At 47.0% G+C, this 25,393-nt stretch overlaps 1 protein-coding gene across 2 annotated transcripts in view; it reads right to left on the reverse strand.

Moving 5' to 3' along the window:
* Positions 1 to 23,216, reverse strand: part of ZBTB44 (zinc finger and BTB domain containing 44) — a 97,960-nt gene extending 74,744 nt beyond the window's left edge. For both annotated transcript variants that reach the window (XM_073657470.1, XM_073657472.1), the window contains exon 1: positions 22,902 to 23,216. The gene's annotated coding sequence lies outside the window, so the exon portion shown is untranslated. The remainder of the gene's footprint in view (positions 1 to 22,901) is intronic.
* Between the last annotated feature and the right edge of the window lie 2,177 nt (positions 23,217 to 25,393).

Here is a 25,393-nt window from a genome sequence, read left to right on the forward strand (position 1 = left end):
GGTAGTATATATACACACACACACGACGCTGGGTAGTATACACACACACACACGACGCTGGGTAGTATATACACACACGCACACACGACGCTGGGTAGTATACACACACGACGCTGGGTAGTATACACACACACGACGCTGGGTAGTATACACACACACACACGACGCTGGGTAGTATACACACACACGACGCTGGGTAGTATACACACACACGACGCTGGGTAGTATACACACACACACGACGCTGGGTAGTATATACACACACATACACGACGCTGGGTAGTATATACACACACATACACGACGCTGGGTAGTATATACACACACACACGACGCTGGGTAGTATATACACACACGACGCTGGGTAGCATATACACACACGCGACGCTGGGTAGTATATACACACACGCACACACGACGCTGGGTAGTATATACACACGCACACACGACGCTGGGTAGTATACACACACGACGCTGGGTAGTATATACACACACACGACGCTGGGTAGTATACACACACACGACGCTGGGTAGTATACACACACACACACGACGCTGGGTAGTATATACACACACGCACACACGACGCTGGGTAGTATACACACACGACGCTGGGTAGTATACACACACACGACGCTGGGTAGTATACACACACACACACGACGCTGGGTAGTATACACACACACGACGCTGGGTAGTATACACACACACGACGCTGGGTAGTATACACACACACACGACGCTGGGTAGTATATACACACACATACACGACGCTGGGTAGTATATACACACACATACACGACGCTGGGTAGTATATACACACACACACGACGCTGGGTAGTATATACACACACGACGCTGGGTAGTATATACACACACGACGCTGGGTAGTATATACACACACACACAACGCTGGGTAGTATATACACACACACAACGCTGGGTAGTATATACACACACACACACACGACGCTGGGTAGTATATACACACACACGACGCTGGGTAGTATATACGCACACACGACGCTGGGTAGTATATACGCACACACGACGCTGGGTAGTATATACGCACACACGACGCTGGGTAGTATACACACACACACACGACGCTGGGTAGTATATACACACACACGACGCTGGGTAGTATATACACACACACACGACGCTGGGTAGTATATACACACACACACGACGCTGGGTAGTATATACACACACGACGCTGGGTAGTATATACACACACGACGCTGGGTAGTATACACACACACGACGCTGGGTAGTATACGCACACACACGACGCTGGGTAGTATACACACACACACGACGCTGGGTAGTATACACACACACACGACGCTGGGTAGTATACACACACGACGCTGGGTAGTATACACACACGACGCTGGGTAGTATACATACACATACACGCACACACACGACGCTGGGTAGTATATACACACACACAACGCTGGGTAGTATATACACACACGACGCTGGGTAGTATATACACACACACACGACGCTGGGTAGTATATACACACACGACGCTGGGTAGTATATACACACACACGACGCTGGGTAGTATATACACACACACGACGCTGGGTAGTATATACACACACACGACGCTGGGTAGTATATACACACACGACGCTGGGTAGTATATACACACACACACGACGCTGGGTAGTACACACACACACAACGCTGGGTAGTATATACACACACACACACACAACGCTGGGTAGTATATACACACACACACACAACGCTGGGTAGTATATACACACACACACACACAACGCTGGGTAGTATATACACACACACAACGCTGGGTAGTATATACACACACACACACAACGCTGGGTAGTATATACACACACACACAACGCTGGGTAGTATACACACACACACAACGCTGGGTAGTATATACACACACACAACGCTGGGTAGTATACACACACACAACGCTGGGTAGTATATACACACACACAACGTTGGGTAGTATATACACACACACACAACGCTGGGTAGTATATACACACACAACGCTGGGTAGTATATACACACACACACAACGCTGGGTAGTATATACACACACACACAACGCTGGGTAGTATATACACACACAACGCTGGGTAGTATATACACACACAACGCTGGGTAGTATATACACACACACACACACACACACACACAACGCTGGGTAGTATATACACACACACAACGCTGGGTAGTATATACACACACACACACGACGCTGGGTAGTATATACACACACGACGCTGGGTAGTATACACACACACACGACGCTGGGTAGTATACACACACACACACGACGCTGGGTAGTATACACACACACACACAACGCTGGGTAGTATATACACACACACACAACGCTGGGTAGTATATACACACACACACACAACGCTGGGTAGTATACACACACACACAACGCTGGGTAGTATATACACACACACACAACGCTGGGTAGTATATACACACACACACACAACGCTGGGTAGTATATACACACACACACAACGCTGGGTAGTATATACACACACACACAACGCTGGGTAGTATATACACACACACACAACGCTGGGTAGTATATACACACACACAACGCTGGGTAGTATATACACACACACACAACGCTGGGTAGTATATACACACACACACAACGCTGGGTAGTATATACACACACACACAACGCTGGGTAGTATATACACACACACAACGCTGGGTAGTATATACACACACACAACGCTGGGTAGTATATACACACACACACAACGCTGGGTAGTATACACACACACACACACACAACGCTGGGTAGTATACACACACACACACACACAACGCTGGGTAGTATACACACACACACACACAACGCTGGGTAGTATACACACACACAACGCTGGGTAGTATATACACACACACAACGCTGGGTAGTATATACACACACACACACCGCTGGGTAGTATATACACACACACACACCGCTGGGTAGTATATACACACACACACGACGCTGGGTAGTATATACACACATGACGCTGGGTAGTATATACACACACACACACAACGCTGGGTAGTATATACACACACACACTCAACGCTGGGTAGTATATACACACACACTCAACGCTGGGTAGTATATACACACACAACGCTGGGTAGTATATACACACACACACACACAACGCTGGGTAGTATATACACACACACAACGCTGGGTAGTATATACACACACACAACGCTGGGTAGTATATACACACACACACAAACGCTGGGTAGTATATACACACACACAACGCTGGGTAGTATATACACACACACAACGCTGGGTAGTATATACACACACACACACACAACGCTGGGTAGTATATACACACACACACACAACGCTGGGTAGTATATACACACACACACACACACACACAACGCTGGGTAGTATATACACACACACACACACAACGCTGGGTAGTATATACACACACACAACGCTGGGTAGTATATACACACACACACAACGCTGGGTAGTATATACACACACACAACGCTGGGTAGTATATACACACACACAACGCTGGGTAGTATATACACACACACAACGCTGGGTAGTATATACACACACACAACGCTGGGTAGTATATACACACACATACGACGCTGGGTAGTATATACACACACATGACGCTGGGTAGTATATACACACACATGACGCTGGGTAGTATATACACACACACACACACAACGCTGGGTAGTATATACACACACACACACACACAACGCTGGGTAGTATATACACACACAACGCTGGGTAGTATATACACACACAACGCTGGGTAGTATATACACACAACGCTGGGTAGTATATACACACACAACGCTGGGTAGTATATACACACACAACGCTGGGTAGTATATATACACACAACGCTGGGTAGTATATATACACACACACACACAACGCTGGGTAGTATATACACACACACACACAAACGCTGGGTAGTATATACACACACACACACAACGCTGGGTAGTATATACACACACACACACACAACGCTGGGTAGTATATACACACACACACACAACGCTGGGTAGTATATACACACACACACAACGCTGGGTAGTATATACACACACACACAACGCTGGGTAGTATATACACACACACACAACGCTGGGTAGTATATACACACACACACAACGCTGGGTAGTATATACACACACACAACGCTGGGTAGTATATACACACACACACAACGCTGGGTAGTATATACACACACACACACAACGCTGGGTAGTATATACACACACACACAACGCTGGGTAGTATATACACACACACACAACGCTGGGTAGTATATACACACACACACAACGCTGGGTAGTATATACACACACACACACACACAACGCTGGGTAGTATATACACACACACAACGCTGGGTAGTATATACACACACACACGACGCTGGGTAGTATATACACACACGACGCTGGGTAGTATATACACACACGACGCTGGGTAGTATATACACACACACACACGACGCTGGGTAGTATATACACACACACGACGCTGGGTAGTATATACACACACACACAACGCTGGGTAGTATATACACACACACACAACGCTGGGTAGTATATACACACACACACAACGCTGGGTAGTATATACACACACACACAACGCTGGGTAGTATATACACACACACAACGCTGGGTAGTATATACACACACAACGCTGGGTAGTATATACACACACACACAACGCTGGGTAGTATATACACACACACAACGCTGGGTAGTATATACACACACACACAACGCTGGGTAGTATATACACACACACACAACGCTGGGTAGTATATACACACACACACACAACGCTGGGTAGTATATACACACACACAACGCTGGGTAGTATATACACACACACACAACGCTGGGTAGTATATACACACACACACACAACGCTGGGTAGTATATACACACACACACAACGCTGGGTAGTATATACACACACACACACACAACGCTGGGTAGTATATACACACACACACACAACGCTGGGTAGTATATACACACACACACAACGCTGGGTAGTATATATACACACACACAACGCTGGGTAGTATATACACACACACAACGCTGGGTAGTATATACACACACACACAACGCTGGGTAGTATATACACACACACACAACGCTGGGTAGTATATACACACACACAACGCTGGGTAGTATATACACACACACACAACGCTGGGTAGTATATACACACACACACACAACGCTGGGTAGTATATACACACAACGCTGGGTAGTATATACACACAACGCTGGGTAGTATATACACACAACGCTGGGTAGTATATACACACAACGCTGGGTAGTATATACACACAACGCTGGGTAGTATATACACACAACGCTGGGTAGTATATACACACAACGCTGGGTAGTATATACACACGCACACACGACGCTGGGTAGTATATACACACACGCACACACGACGCTGGGTAGTATATACACACACACGACGCTGGGTAGTATATACACACACACGACGCTGGGTAGTATATACACACACACGACGCTGGGTAGTATATACACACACACACGACGCTGGGTAGTATATACACACACACACAACGCTGGGTAGTATATACACACACACACACAACGCTGGGTAGTATATACACACACACACAACGCTGGGTAGTATATACACACACACACAACGCTGGGTAGTATATACACACACACACAACGCTGGGTAGTATATACACACACACAACGCTGGGTAGTATATACACACACACACAACGCTGGGTAGTATATACACACACACACAACGCTGGGTAGTATATACACACACACAACGCTGGGTAGTATATACACACACACACAACGCTGGGTAGTATATACACACACACACAACGCTGGGTAGTATATACACACACACACAACGCTGGGTAGTATATACACACACACACAACGCTGGGTAGTATATACACACACACACACACAACGCTGGGTAGTATATACACACACACAACGCTGGGTAGTATATACACACACACACAACGCTGGGTAGTATATACACACACACACAACGCTGGGTAGTATATACACACACACACAACGCTGGGTAGTATATACACACACACACACCGCTGGGTAGTATATACACACACACACACAACGCTGGGTAGTATATACACACACACACACAACGCTGGGTAGTATATACACACACACACACACAACGCTGGGTAGTATATACACACACACACAACGCTGGGTAGTATATACACACACACACAACGCTGGGTAGTATATACACACACACACACACAACGCTGGGTAGTATATACACACACACACAACGCTGGGTAGTATATACACACACACACACAACGCTGGGTAGTATATACACACACACACACAACGCTGGGTAGTATATACACACACACACACAACGCTGGGTAGTATATACACACACAACGCTGGGTAGTATATACACACACACACAACGCTGGGTAGTATATACACACACACACACACAACGCTGGGTAGTATATACACACACACACACAACGCTGGGTAGTATATACACACACACACACACAACGCTGGGTAGTATATACACACACACACACAACGCTGGGTAGTATATACACACACACAACGCTGGGTAGTATATACACACACACACACACACACAACGCTGGGTAGTATATACACACACACAACGCTGGGTAGTATATACACACACACACACAACGCTGGGTAGTATATACACACACACACAACGCTGGGTAGTATATACACACACACACACAACGCTGGGTAGTATATACACACACACACACACACAACGCTGGGTAGTATATACACACACACACACACAACGCTGGGTAGTATATACACACACACACAACGCTGGGTAGTATATACACACACACACAACGCTGGGTAGTATATACACACACACACAACGCTGGGTAGTATATACACACACACACAACGCTGGGTAGTATATACACACACACACAACGCTGGGTAGTATATACACACACACACAACGCTGGGTAGTATATACACACACACACAACGCTGGGTAGTATATACACACACACACAACGCTGGGTAGTATATACACACACACACAACGCTGGGTAGTATATACACACACACAACGCTGGGTAGTATATACACACACACACACAACGCTGGGTAGTATATACACACACACACAACGCTGGGTAGTATATACACACACACAACGCTGGGTAGTATATACACACACACACAACGCTGGGTAGTATATACACACACACACAACGCTGGGTAGTATATACACACACACAACGCTGGGTAGTATATACACACACAACGCTGGGTAGTATATACACACACACAACGCTGGGTAGTATATACACACACACAACGCTGGGTAGTATATACACACACACAACGCTGGGTAGTATATACACACACACACAACGCTGGGTAGTATATACACACACACACACAACGCTGGGTAGTATATACACACACACACACAACGCTGGGTAGTATATACACACACACACAACGCTGGGTAGTATATACACACACACACAACGCTGGGTAGTATATACACACACACAACGCTGGGTAGTATATACACACACACAACGCTGGGTAGTATATATACACACACACACAACGCTGGGTAGTATACACACACACACACACAACGCTGGGTAGTATACACACACACACACACACAACGCTGGGTAGTATACACACACAACGCTGGGTAGTATACACGCACACAACGCTGGGTAGTATATACACACACACAACGCTGGGTAGTATATACACACACACACAACGCTGGGTAGTATATACACACACACACGACGCTGGGTAGTATATACACACATGACGCTGGGTAGTATATACACACACACAACGCTGGGTAGTATATACACACACACACTCAACGCTGGGTAGTATATACACACACACACACTCAACGCTGGGTAGTATATACACACAACGCTGGGTAGTATATACACACACACACACACAACGCTGGGTAGTATATACACACACACAACGCTGGGTAGTATATACACACGACGCTGGGTAGTATATACACACGACGCTGGGTAGTATATACACACACACACAACGCTGGGTAGTATATACACACACACACACACAACGCTGGGTAGTATATACACACACACAACGCTGGGTAGTATATACACACACACACACAACGCTGGGTAGTATATACACACACACACACAACGCTGGGTAGTATATACACACACACACACAACGCTGGGTAGTATATACACACACACACACACAACGCTGGGTAGTATATACACACACACACACACAACGCTGGGTAGTATATACACACACACACAACGCTGGGTAGTATATACACACACAACGCTGGGTAGTATATACACACACAACGCTGGGTAGTATATACACACACAACGCTGGGTAGTATATACACACACACAACGCTGGGTAGTATATACACACACACAACGCTGGGTAGTATATACACACACACAACGCTGGGTAGTATATACACACACACAACGCTGGGTAGTATATACACACACACAACGCTGGGTAGTATATACACACACACAACGCTGGGTAGTATATACACACACACAACGCTGGGTAGTATATACACACACACAACGCTGGGTAGTATATACACACACACAACGCTGGGTAGTATATACACACACACAACGCTGGGTAGTATATACACACACATACGACGCTGGGTAGTATATACATACACATGACGCTGGGTAGTATATACACACACACACAACGCTGGGTAGTATATACACACACACACACACAACGCTGGGTAGTATATACACACACACAACGCTGGGTAGTATATACACACACACACAACGCTGGGTAGTATATACACACACACACAACGCTGGGTAGTATATACACACACACACAACGCTGGGTAGTATATACACACACACACACACACAACGCTGGGTAGTATATACACACACACACACAACGCTGGGTAGTATATACACACACACACACAACGCTGGGTAGTATATACACACACACACAACGCTGGGTAGTATATACACACACACACAACGCTGGGTAGTATATACACACACACAACGCTGGGTAGTATATACACACACACACAACGCTGGGTAGTATATACACACACACACAACGCTGGGTAGTATATACACACACACACAACGCTGGGTAGTATATACACACACACACAACGCTGGGTAGTATATACACACACACACAACGCTGGGTAGTATATACACACACACACAACGCTGGGTAGTATATACACACACACAACGCTGGGTAGTATATACACACACACAACGCTGGGTAGTATATACACACACACAACGCTGGGTAGTATATACACACACACAACGCTGGGTAGTATATACACACACACAACGCTGGGTAGTATATACACACACACAACGCTGGGTAGTATATACACACACATACGACGCTGGGTAGTATATACACACACATGACGCTGGGTAGTATATACACACACATGACGCTGGGTAGTATATACACACACACAACGCTGGGTAGTATATACACACACACACACACACACAACGCTGGGTAGTATATACACACACAACGCTGGGTAGTATATACACACACAACGCTGGGTAGTATATACACACACAACGCTGGGTAGTATATACACACACAACGCTGGGTAGTATATACACACACAACGCTGGGTAGTATATACACACACAACGCTGGGTAGTATATATACACACACACACAACGCTGGGTAGTATATACACACACACACAACGCTGGGTAGTATATACACACACACAACGCTGGGTAGTATATACACACACACACAACGCTGGGTAGTATATACACACACACAACGCTGGGTAGTATATACACACACACAACGCTGGGTAGTATATACACACACACACAACGCTGGGTAGTATACACACACACACACACAACGCTGGGTAGTATACACACACACACACACACACAACGCTGGGTAGTATACACACACAACGCTGGGTAGTATACACGCACACAACGCTGGGTAGTATATACACACACACAACGCTGGGTAGTATATACACACACACACACACACAACGCTGGGTAGTATATACACACACACACGACGCTGGGTAGTATATACACACATGACGCTGGGTAGTATATACACACACACACAACGCTGGGTAGTATATACACACACACACTCAACGCTGGGTAGTATATACACACACACACACTCAACGCTGGGTAGTATATACACACACAACGCTGGGTAGTATATACACACACACACACACAACGCTGGGTAGTATATACACACACACAACGCTGGGTAGTATATACACACACGACGCTGGGTAGTATATACACACGACGCTGGGTAGTATATACACACACACACAACGCTGGGTAGTATATACACACACACACACACAACGCTGGGTAGTATATACACACACACAACGCTGGGTAGTATATACACACACAACGCTGGGTAGTATATACACACACACACAACGCTGGGTAGTATATACACACACACACACAACGCTGGGTAGTATATACACACACACACACAACGCTGGGTAGTATATACACACACACACACAACGCTGGGTAGTATATACACACACACACACACAACGCTGGGTAGTATATACACACACACACACACAACGCTGGGTAGTATATACACACACACACACAACGCTGGGTAGTATATACACACAACGCTGGGTAGTATATACACACACAACGCTGGGTAGTATATACACACACACAACGCTGGGTAGTATATACACACACACAACGCTGGGTAGTATATACACACACACAACGCTGGGTAGTATATACACACACACAACGCTGGGTAGTATATACACACACACAACGCTGGGTAGTATATACACACACACAACGCTGGGTAGTATATACACACACACAACGCTGGGTAGTATATACACACACACAACGCTGGGTAGTATATACACACACACAACGCTGGGTAGTATATACACACACACAACGCTGGGTAGTATATACACACACACAACGCTGGGTAGTATATACACACACACAACGCTGGGTAGTATATACACACACATACGACGCTGGGTAGTATATACATACACATGACGCTGGGTAGTATATACACACACACACAACGCTGGGTAGTATATACACACACACACACACACACAACGCTGGGTAGTATATACACACACACAACGCTGGGTAGTATATACACACACACACAACGCTGGGTAGTATATACACACACACACAACGCTGGGTAGTATATACACACACACACACACAACGCTGGGTAGTATATACACACACACACACAACGCTGGGTAGTATATACACACACACACACACAACGCTGGGTAGTATATACACACACACACACACAACGCTGGGTAGTATATACACACACACAACGCTGGGTAGTATATACACACACACACAACGCTGGGTAGTATATACACACACACACAACGCTGGGTAGTATATACACACACACACAACGCTGGGTAGTATATACACACACACACAACGCTGGGTAGTATATACACACACACACAACGCTGGGTAGTATATACACACACACACAACGCTGGGTAGTATATACACACACACAACGCTGGGTAGTATATACACACACACAACGCTGGGTAGTATATACACACACACAACGCTGGGTAGTATATACACACACACAACGCTGGGTAGTATATACACACACACAACGCTGGGTAGTATATACACACACACAACGCTGGGTAGTATATACACACACATACGACGCTGGGTAGTATATACACACACATGACGCTGGGTAGTATATACACACACATGACGCTGGGTAGTATATACACACACACACACACACAACGCTGGGTAGTATATACACACACAACGCTGGGTAGTATATACACACACAACGCTGGGTAGTATATACACACAACGCTGGGTAGTATATACACACACAACGCTGGGTAGTATATATACACACACACACAACGCTGGGTAGTATATACACACACACAACGCTGGGTAGTATATACACACACACAACGCTGGGTAGTATATACACACACACAACGCTGGGTAGTATATACACACACATACGACGCTGGGTAGTATATACACACACATGACGCTGGGTAGTATATACACACACATGACGCTGGGTAGTATATACACACACACACACACACAACGCTGGGTAGTATATACACACACAACGCTGGGTAGTATATACACACACAACGCTGGGTAGTATATACACACAACGCTGGGTAGTATATACACACACAACGCTGGGTAGTATATATACACACACACACAACGCTGGGTAGTATATACACACACACAACGCTGGGTAGTAGATACACACACACACAACGCTGGGTAGTAGATACACACACACACAACGCTGGGTAGTATATACACACACACACACACACAACGCTGGGTAGTATATACACACACACACACACAACGCTGGGTAGTATATACACACACACACACACAACGCTGGGTAGTATATACACACACACACACAACGCTGGGTAGTATATACACACACACACAACGCTGGGTAGTATATACACACACACACAACGCTGGGTAGTATATACACACACACACAACGCTGGGTAGTATATACACACACACACACAACGCTGGGTAGTATATACACACACACACACAACGCTGGGTAGTATATACACACACACACACAACGCTGGGTAGTATATACACACACACACAACGCTGGGTAGTATATACACACACACACAACGCTGGGTAGTATATACACACACACACGACGCTGGGTAGTATATACACACACGACGCTGGGTAGTATATACACACACGACGCTGGGTAGTATATACACACACACACACGACGCTGGGTAGTATATACACACACACACGACGCTGGGTAGTATATACACACACAACGCTGGGTAGTATATACACACACACACAACGCTGGGTAGTATATACACACACACACAACGCTGGGTAGTATATACACACACACAACGCTGGGTAGTATATACACACACACAACGCTGGGTAGTATATACACACACACAACGCTGGGTAGTATATACACACACACAACGCTGGGTAGTATATACACACACACAACGCTGGGTAGTATATACACACACATACGACGCTGGGTAGTATATACATACACATGACGCTGGGTAGTATATACACACACACACAACGCTGGGTAGTATATACACACACACACACACACAACGCTGGGTAGTATATACACACACACAACGCTGGGTAGTATATACACACACACACAACGCTGGGTAGTATATACACACACACACAACGCTGGGTAGTATATACACACACACACAACGCTGGGTAGTATATACACACACACACACACACAACGCTGGGTAGTATATACACACACACACACAACGCTGGGTAGTATATACACACACACACACACACAACGCTGGGTAGTATATACACACACACACACACACAACGCTGGGTAGTATATACACACACAACGCTGGGTAGTATATACACACACAACGCTGGGTAGTATATACACACACAACGCTGGGTAGTATATACACACACAACGCTGGGTAGTATATACACACACAACGCTGGGTAGTATATACACACACAACGCTGGGTAGTATATACACACACAACGCTGGGTAGTATATACACACACAACGCTGGGTAGTATATACACACACAACGCTGGGTAGTATATACACACACAACGCTGGGTAGTATATACACACACACACAACGCTGGGTAGTATATACACACACACACAACGCTGGGTAGTATATACACACACACAACGCTGGGTAGTATATACACACACACACAACGCTGGGTAGTATATACACACACACAACGCTGGGTAGTATATACACACACACACACAACGCTGGGTAGTATATACACACACACACAACGCTGGGTAGTATATACACACACACACAACGCTGGGTAGTATATACACACACACACAACGCTGGGTAGTATATACACACACACACACAACGCTGGGTAGTATATACACACACACACACACAACGCTGGGTAGTATATACACACACACACAACGCTGGGTAGTATATACACACACACACACACAACGCTGGGTAGTATATACACACACACACAACGCTGGGTAGTATATACACACACACACAACGCTGGGTAGTATATATACACACACACAACGCTGGGTAGTATATACACACACACAACGCTGGGTAGTATATACACACACACACAACGCTGGGTAGTATATACACACACACACAACGCTGGGTAGTATATACACACACACAACGCTGGGTAGTATATACACACACACAACGCTGGGTAGTATATACACACACACACAACGCTGGGTAGTATATACACACACACACACAACGCTGGGTAGTATATACACACAACGCTGGGTAGTATATACACACAACGCTGGGTAGTATATACACACGCACACACGACGCTGGGTAGTATATACACACACGCACACACGACGCTGGGTAGTATATACACACACACGACGCTGGGTAGTATATACACACACACGACGCTGGGTAGTATATACACACACACGACGCTGGGTAGTATATACACACACACGACGCTGGGTAGTATATACACACACACGACGCTGGGTAGTATATACACACACACACAACGCTGGGTAGTATATACACACACACACACAACGCTGGGTAGTATATACACACACACACACAACGCTGGGTAGTATATACACACACACACACAACGCTGGGTAGTATATACACACACACACACAACGCTGGGTAGTATATACACACACACACACAACGCTGGGTAGTATATACACACACACACACAACGCTGGGTAGTATATACACACACACACAACGCTGGGTAGTATATACACACACACACAACGCTGGGTAGTATATACACACACACACAACGCTGGGTAGTATATACACACACACACAACGCTGGGTAGTATATACACACACACACAACGCTGGGTAGTATATACACACACACACAACGCTGGGTAGTATATACACACACACACAACGCTGGGTAGTATATACACACACACACAACGCTGGGTAGTATATACACACACACACAACGCTGGGTAGTATATACACACACACACACACAACGCTGGGTAGTATATACACACACACACCACGCTGGGTAGTATATACACACACACACAACGCTGGGTAGTATATACACACACACACCACGCTGGGTAGTATATACACACACACACAACGCTGGGTAGTATATACACACACACACAACGCTGGGTAGTATATACACACACACACAACGCTGGGTAGTATATACACACACACACAACGCTGGGTAGTATATACACACACACACAACGCTGGGTAGTATATACACACACACACAACGCTGGGTAGTATATACACACACACACACACACACAACGCTGGGTAGTATATACACACACACACAACGCTGGGTAGTATATACACACACACACAACGCTGGGTAGTATATACACACACACAACGCTGGGTAGTATATACACACACAACGCTGGGTAGTATATACACACACAACGCTGGGTAGTATATACACACACAACGCTGGGTAGTATATACACACACAACGCTGGGTAGTATATACACACACAACGCTGGGTAGTATATACACACACAACGCTGGGTAGTATATACACACACAACGCTGGGTAGTATATACACACACAACGCTGGGTAGTATATACACACACAACGCTGGGTAGTATATACACACACAACGCTGGGTAGTATATACACACACAACGCTGGGTAGTATATACACACACAACGCTGGGTAGTATATACACACACAACGCTGGGTAGTATATACACACACAACGCTGGGTAGTATATACACACACACCGCTGGGTAGTATATACACACACAACGCTGGGTAGTATATACACACACACACACACAACGCTGGGTAGTATATACACACACACACACACAACGCTGGGTAGTATATACACACACACACACACACACAACGCTGGGTAGTATATACACACACACAACGCTGGGTAGTATATTCACACACACACACACAACGCTGGGTAGTATATACACACACACACAACGCTGGGTAGTATATACACACACACACAACGCTGGGTAGTATATACACACACACAACGCTGGGTAGTATATACACACACACAACGCTGGGTAGTATATACACACACACAACGCTGGGTAGTATATACACACACACAACGCTGGGTAGTATATACACACACACAACGCTGGGTAGTATATACACACACACACAACGCTGGGTAGTATATACACACACATGACGCTGGGTAGTATATACACACACATGACGCTGGGTAGTATATACACACACACACACACAACGCTGGGTAGTATATACACACACACACACACAACGCTGGGTAGTATATACACACACAACGCTGGGTAGTATATACACACACAACGCTGGGTAGTATATACACACACAACGCTGGGTAGTATATACACACACAACGCTGGGTAGTATATACACACACAACGCTGGGTAGTATATATACACACACACACAACGCTGGGTAGTAGATACACACACACAACGCTGGGTAGTAGATACACACACACACAACGCTGGGTAGTATATACACACACACACACAACGCTGGGTAGTATATACACACACACACACAACGCTGGGTAGTATATACACACACACACACAACGCTGGGTAGTATATACACACACACACAACGCTGGGTAGTATATACACACACACACAACGCTGGGTAGTATATACACACACACACAACGCTGGGTAGTATATACACACACACACACAACGCTGGGTAGTATATACACACACACACAACGCTGGGTAGTATATACACACACACACACAACGCTGGGTAGTATATACACACACACACACGACGCTGGGTAGTATATACACACACACACGACGCTGGGTAGTATATACACACACACACGACGCTGGGTAGTATATACACACACGACGCTGGGTAGTATATACACACACGACGCTGGGTAGTATATACACACACGACGCTGGGTAGTATATACACACACACACACGACGCTGGGTAGTATATACACACACACACAACGCTGGGTAGTATATACACACACACACAACGCTGGGTAGTATATACACACACACACAACGCTGGGTAGTATATACACACACACACACAACGCTGGGTAGTATATACACACACACACACAACGCTGGGTAGTATATACACACACACACAACGCTGGGTAGTATATACACACACACACAACGCTGGGTAGTATATACACACACACACAACGCTGGGTAGTATATACACACACACACAACGCTGGGTAGTATATACACACACACAACGCTGGGTAGTATATACACACACACACAACGCTGGGTAGTATATACACACACACACAACGCTGGGTAGTATATACACACACAACGCTGGGTAGTATATACACACACAACGCTGGGTAGTATATACACACACAACGCTGGGTAGTATATACACACACAACGCTGGGTAGTATATACACACACAACGCTGGGTAGTATATACACACACACAACGCTGGGTAGTATATACACACACACAACGCTGGGTAGTATATACACACACAACGCTGGGTAGTATATACACACACAACGCTGGGTAGTATATACACACACAACGCTGGGTAGTATATACACACACAACGCTGGGTAGTATATACACACACAACGCTGGGTAGTATATACACACACAACGCTGGGTAGTATATACACACACACAACGCTGGGTAGTATATACACACACAACGCTGGGTAGTATATACACACACACAACGCTGGGTAGTATATACACACACACACAACGCTGGGTAGTATACACACACACGACGCTGGGTAGTATATACACACACACACAACGCTGGGTAGTATATACACACACACACAACGCTGGGTAGTATATACACACACACACAACGCTGGGTAGTATATACACACACACACAACGCTGGGTAGTATATACACACACACACACAACGCTGGGTAGTATATACACACACACACAACGCTGGGTAGTATATACACACACACAACGCTGGGTAGTATATACACACACACAACGCTGGGTAGTATATACACACACAACGCTGGGTAGTATATACACACACAACGCTGGGTAGTATATACACACACAACGCTGGGTAGTATATACACACACAACGCTGGGTAGTATATACACACACAACGCTGGGTAGTATATACACACACAACGCTGGGTAGTATATACACACAACGCTGGGTAGTATATACACACACAACGCTGGGTAGTATATACACACACAACGCTGGGTAGTATATACACACACAACGCTGGGTAGTATATACACACACAACGCTGGGTAGTATATACACACACAACGCTGGGTAGTATATACACACACAACGCTGGGTAGTATATACACACACAACGCTGGGTAGTATATACACACACAACGCTGGGTAGTATATACACACACAACGCTGGGTAGTATATACACACACAACGCTGGGTAGTATATACACACACAACGCTGGGTAGTATATACACACACAACGCTGGGTAGTATATACACACACAACGCTGGGTAGTATATACACACACAACGCTGGGTAGTATATACACACACAACGCTGGGTAGTATATACACACACAACGCTGGGTAGTATATACACACACAACGCTGGGTAGTATATACACACACACACGCCTGGTACTCTATATATATATATATATATATATATATATATATATATATATATATATATATATACACACATACACACACACTACCCAGCATCGTTCGTGTGTGTATATATATGTATATACATACACACACGACGCTGGGTAGATATATATATACACACACACACACATACGACGCTGGGTAGTACATACACACACACACAACGCTGGGTAGTACATACATACACACACACACACACACACACGACGCTGGGTAGTACATAATAATATTCATGTTTATTTTTATAGCGCCAACATATTCCACAGCACTTTACAATTTTAGGGGGGACATATACAGACAATACAGAATAAGCATATCTCATATGGAAAGCAGTGAGGGTCCTGCTGCTCGCAAGCTTACAGTCTATGAGGAAATGGGGGGAGACACAAAAGGTAGAATGTACATATATTGTATAATGCAGCCTTGATATACTATATAGGATAAATAATAATACATGGACTGGTCGCAGCCAGTATGTGTGCAGTCCTGACAGAGGCTATTAAGCGCATGGATGGTATGAACCTGAAATTGAAGATTTTAATATGGGGGAAAACTGGGACAGACAGATAGTGTGTGGAGGCGATACGCCAATCTAAAGAAATGGGTTTTTAGGGTTCGCTTGAAACTGTGGGTATTGGGAATTAATCGAACTGTCCTGGGTAGTGCATTCCAAAGAATTGGCGCAGCACACGAGAAATCTTGGAGACGGGAGTGGGAAGTTCGGATTATAGAGGATTTTAGTTTTAAGTCATTTGCAGAACGGAGGGCACGTGTAGGGTGGTAGACTGAGACAAGAGAGGAGATGTAGGGGGGTACTGAAGCATGGAGCGCTTTGTGGGTAAGCGTGATAAGTTTATATTGAACTCTATATTGGATGGGTAACCAGTGCAATGACTGGCACAGGGAAGAGGCCTCGGTGTAGCGGTTGGCGAGGAATCTGATCCTGGCTGCTGCGTTAAGGACGAATTGGAGAGGGGAGAGTTTAGTAAGAGGGAGCCTGATCAGTAGAGTTGCAGCAGTCCAGACGAGAATGAATAAGAGCGACAGTAAGAGTTTTTGCCGAGTCAAAGGTGAGAAAAGTCCTGATTCTTGAGATGTTTTTGAGGTGTAGATGACATGAACGAGCGAGTGATGTGATGTGAGGAGTGAAGGAAAGATCTGAGTCAAAAATGACCCCAAGACAGCGGGCTTGTTGCTGGAGAGTAATGGTTGAGCCACAAATGGAAATGGCAATATCGGGCACAGGTAGGTTAGTGGAGGGAGGAAAGACGAGTAGTTCAGTTTTTGACAGATTCAGTTTTAGACAGAAGGAGGACATAATGTTAGACACGGCAGAAAGACAATCACTGGTCTTTTGTAGTAATGCAGGGGTGATGTCCGGAGCAGAGGTGTATAATTGGGTGTCATCAGCATAGAGATGGTACTGGAAACCGAATCTGCTGATTGTTTGTCCAATAGGAGCGGTGTATAAGGAGAAAAGAAGGGGGCCTAGGACTGATCCTTGAGGAACCCCGACAGTAAGGAGAGAGGAGGAGGAGCCGGCAAAAGACACAGAAGGAGCGGTCAGAGAGGTAGGAGGAGAACCAGGAGAGAACAGTGTCCTTGAGGCCGATAGAGGGGAGCATAGTGAGGAGGAGCTGGTGATCCACAGTATCGAATGCTGCAGAGAGATCCAGGAGATCAGCAGGGAGCAGTGACCATTGGATTTAGCTGTTAGTAGATCATTAGAGACTTTAGTGAGGGCAGTTTCAGTAGAATGTCAAGAGCGGAAACCAGATTGTAAAGGGTCAAGAAGAGAGTTGTCTGAGAGATAGCGGATGAGATGGGAGTGGACCAGGCGTTCCAGGAGTTTAGAGATAAAGGGAAGATTGGAAACAGGTCTGTAGTTGGCCGTGCAGTTCTGGTCAAGGGATGGTTTTTTAAGTAATGGATGTATGCTGGCGTTTTTAAAAGAAGAGGGAAAGATACCAGATGAGAGGGAGAGGTTGAAAATTTTAGTTAGGTGAGTGGTGAAAGCTGGAGCAAGGGACTGAAGGAGATGTGAGGGAATAGGGTCACTGGTGCAGGTGGTAGGGCGAGAAGATGCAAGGAGCCTGATAACTTCATCTTCCGTTACTGGTTCGAAGTCAGAAAGTGAGCAAGATACAATGTGGCGGGGGAGAGCATGCATAACATTTGGGGATTGGGAGAAAATTTCCTGTCGTATCTGGTCAATTTTTTCTTTGAAATAATTGGCCAGATCGTCAGCGCTGAGGTCGGTGGTCGGGGCCTGTGTTGAGGTCGGTGGTCGGGGCCTGTGCTGAGGTCGGTGGTCGGGGCCTGTGCTGAGGTCGGTGGTCGGGGCCTGTGTTGTTTGATTGAGGAGAGAATGAAACTTGTCAGAGAGTCGTTTAGGATTATTGGAAAGTGAGATGATGAGGTTGTTAAAGTAGGTTTGTTTGGAGAGGTGAAGCGCAGAGTTATAGGTTTTCAGCATAAATTTATAATGGAGGAAATCTTCGGGCAGATTGGATTTTCTCCACAGCCGTTCAGCGCACCTGGAGCACCGCTGGAGAAGACGTGTTTGAGGCGTGTGCCAGGGTTGTCGCCGTCTATGCCGAATTGTTCTTTGTGTAGGAGGTGCGGCTTCATCCAGGGCACATTGCAATGTTTCGTTATAATGCTTCAGTGCAGAGTTGGGACACGAGAGGGAGGAGATTGGCGCCAATGATGAGTGCAACTTTTTCATCAATTTCTGGGTGTTAATGGCGCGTATATTTCTATAAGTGTGGAAAGTGGGGGGGTCTAGAGGAGAGTCACAGTTCTTGACAGAGAATGAAAGAAGATTATGGTCAGAGAGTGGAAGGGGAGAGTTAGTAAAGTCATGTACTGAGGAAAGGCGGGAGAAGATCAGGTCCAATGTGTTCCCGTCCTCATGTGTAGGAGAATTAGCAGCTGTGAAAGGTCGAAGGAGGTGGTTAGTGATAAAAGGTGAGCGGCAGATGGGGAAAGGGGATCGCCAACTGGGATGTTAAAATCTCCCATGATTATCGTGGGGATTTCGCAGGATAGAAAATTTGGAAGCCAGGCAGCAAAGTCATCCAGGAACTGACGGGAGGGACCTGGAGGGCGATAGACAACCGCCACTCGCAGGGAGAAGGGCCGGTAGAGTCTGACTGTGAGGGCCTCAAAAGAAGGGAAGATAAGGGAGGGTACTGGCGGGATCACCTGAAAAGTACATTGTGTTGAAAGAAGCAGACCAACACCTCCACCTGATCTGTTGTCAGGTCTCGGAGTATGAGAGAAGTGTAGGCCACCATAGGAGAGAGCAGCACTGTGTGTATATATATAAAAAACAACGCTGGGTAGTGTGTAATATATATATATATATATATATATATATATATATATATATATATATATACATATATATATATACACACATACATACGACGCTAGGTAATATATATACACACACGACGCTGGGTAGTATATTATATATATATATATACACACACACGACGCTGGGTAGTATATATACACACACACGAGACGCTGGGTAGTATATATATATATATATATATATACATACATACACGACGCTGGGTAGTATATATATATATATATACACACACGACGCTGGGTAGTATATATACACACACGAGACGCTGGGTAGTATATATACACACACACACGACGCTGGGTAGTATATATACACACACACACACACACACACGAGGCACACGCAGTTGTGTTGTCCTCTCGGGCCGGCAGTCCGCACGCCGCTCTGTAGTCGCCGGTGTCCCGGCAGCGGTCGGTGCCCGCGTCCTCCCGGGGCGGAGGTCAGATGACGGCGGACTCGCTGCCTCCTCCCCACAGACCCGGCGGGAATGGGACGCGGCGGCCTCACCTGCCAGTTTAATCTCCGTGCGGCCCTCCAGGCGTCCCGCGCGTACTCCGCCTCACAGGCCTCAGCCCCCCGCAGCGGCCCCGGCCTACACAGACAGCAGCCTGTCCACACGTACGCTTCCCGACCGCCGCCTTCACTCCGCGTCCCGGTTCCCCCTCTGGCGGCAGATAGTGCGCGCCGTCAGCCTCCGTGGATAATACAGGCCCAGGGCTCGGAATCTTCCACTGCTCAGCGGCGGGGGCGAAGGGGAGGACAGCGCATCAGTTTGTTTGTGTCCCACAATCCAGCGCGGCCGAGCGGGAGGAGGGAGTGACGCAGCGCGGGGGGCGGGTCCTGTCTGGCTCACTGGTTGCTTGGCAACAGCTCGAAGGCGCCACGGCAACTGGAGACCCCGCGTGTACCGAGCGCACCGTCCACATACATTGAAGACCCCCAGAAGTAACGAGTGCACCGTCCCCATAGATTGGAGACCCCCAGAAGTAACGAGTGCACCGTCCTCATAGATTGGAGACCCCGGATGTGCCGAGTGCACCATCCCCATAGATTGGAGACCCCGGATGTGCCGAGTGCACCGTCCCCATAGATTGGAGACCCCCAGAAGTAACGAGTCCACCCTCCCCATAGATTGGAGACCCCGGATGTGCCGAGTGCACCGTCCTCATAGATTGGAGACCCCGGATGTGCCGAGCGCACCGTCCTCATAGATTGGAGACCCCGGATGTGCCGAGTCCACCGTTTCCATAGATTGGAGACCCCGGATGTACCGAATGCACCGTCCCTATAGATTGGAGACCCCGGATGTACCGAGCGCACCGTCCCCATAGATTGGAGACCCTGGATGTGCCGAGCACACCGTCCTTATAGATTGGAGACTCCGATTGTTCTGAGTGCTCCATCCCCATAGATTAAAGACCCCGGATGTGGTGAGCGCACCGTTCTCATAGATTGGAGACCCCGGATGTGCCGAGCGCACCGTCTTCATAGATTGGAGACCCCGGATGTGCCGAGCGCACCGTCCTCATAGATTGGAGACCCCGGATGTGCCGAGCGCACCATCCCCATAGATTGGAGACCCCGGATGTGCCGAGTCCACCGTTTCCATAGATTGGAGACCCCGGATGTGCCAAGTGCACCGTCCCCATAGATTAGAGACCCCGGATGTACCGAGTGCACCATCCCCATAGATTGGAGACCCCGGATGTGCCAAGTGCACCGTCCCCATAGATTGGAGACCCTGGATGTGCCGAGCGCACCGTCTTCATAGATTGGAGACCCCGGATGTGCCGAGTGCACCGTCCCCATAGATTGGAGACCCCCAGAAGTAACGAGTCCACCCTCCCCATAGATTGGAGACCCCGGATGTGCCGAGTGCACCGTCCTCATAGATTGGAGACCCCGGATGTGCCGAGCGCACCGTCCTCATAGATTGGAGACCCCGGATGTGCCGAGTCCACCGTTTCCATAGATTGGAGACCCCGGATGTACCGAATGCACCGTCCCTATAGATTGGAGACCCCGGATGTACCGAGCGCACCGTCCCCATAGATTGGAGACCCTGGATGTGCCGAGCACACCGTCCTTATAGATTGGAGACTCCGATTGTTCTGAGTGCTCCATCCCCATAGATTAAAGACCCCGGATGTGTTGAGCGCACCGTTCTCATAGATTGGAGACCCCGGATGTGCCGAGCGCACCGTCTTCATAGATTGGAGACCCCGGATGTGCCGAGCGCACCGTCCTCATAGATTGGAGACCCCGGATGTGCCGAGCGCACCGTCCTCATAGATTGGAGACCCCGGATGTGCCGAGCGCACCATCCCCATAGATTGGAGACCCCGGATGTGCCGAGTCCACCGTTTCCATAGATTGGAGACCCCGGATGTGCCAAGTGCACCGTCCCCATAGATTAGAGACCCCGGATGTACCGAGTGCACCATCCCCATAGATTGGAGACCCCGGATGTGCCAAGTGCACCGTCCCCATAGATTGGAGACCCTGGATGTGCCGAGCGCACCGTCCTTATAGATTGGAGACTCCGATTGTTCTGAGTGCTCCATCCCCATAGATTGGAGACCCCGGATGTGTTGAGCGCACCGTTCTCATAGATTGGAGACCCCGGATGTGCCGAGCGCACCGTCTTCATAGATTGGAGACCCCGGATGTGCCGAGCGCACCATCCCCATAGATTGGAGACCCCGGATGTGCCGAGTCCACCGTTTCCATAGATTGGAGACCCCGGATGTGCCAAGTGCACCGTCCCCATAGATTAGAGACCCCGGATGTACAGAGTGCACCATCCCCATAGATTGGAGACCCTGGATGTGCCGAATGCACCGTCCCTATAGATTGGAGACCCCGGATGTACCGAGCGCACCGTCCCCATAGATTGGAGACCCTGGATGTGCCGAATGCACCGTCCCTATAGATTGGGGACCCCGGATGTGCCGAGCGCACCGTCCCCATAGATTGGAGACCCCGGATGTGCCAGGCGC

The sequence above is a fragment of the Phyllobates terribilis genome, unplaced genomic scaffold (genome assembly GCF_046119375.1).
Source record: "Phyllobates terribilis strain yellow unplaced genomic scaffold, ASM4611937v1 Scaffold_12__6_contigs__length_324123572, whole genome shotgun sequence".
Classification (NCBI taxonomy): domain Eukaryota; kingdom Metazoa; phylum Chordata; class Amphibia; order Anura; family Dendrobatidae; genus Phyllobates; species Phyllobates terribilis.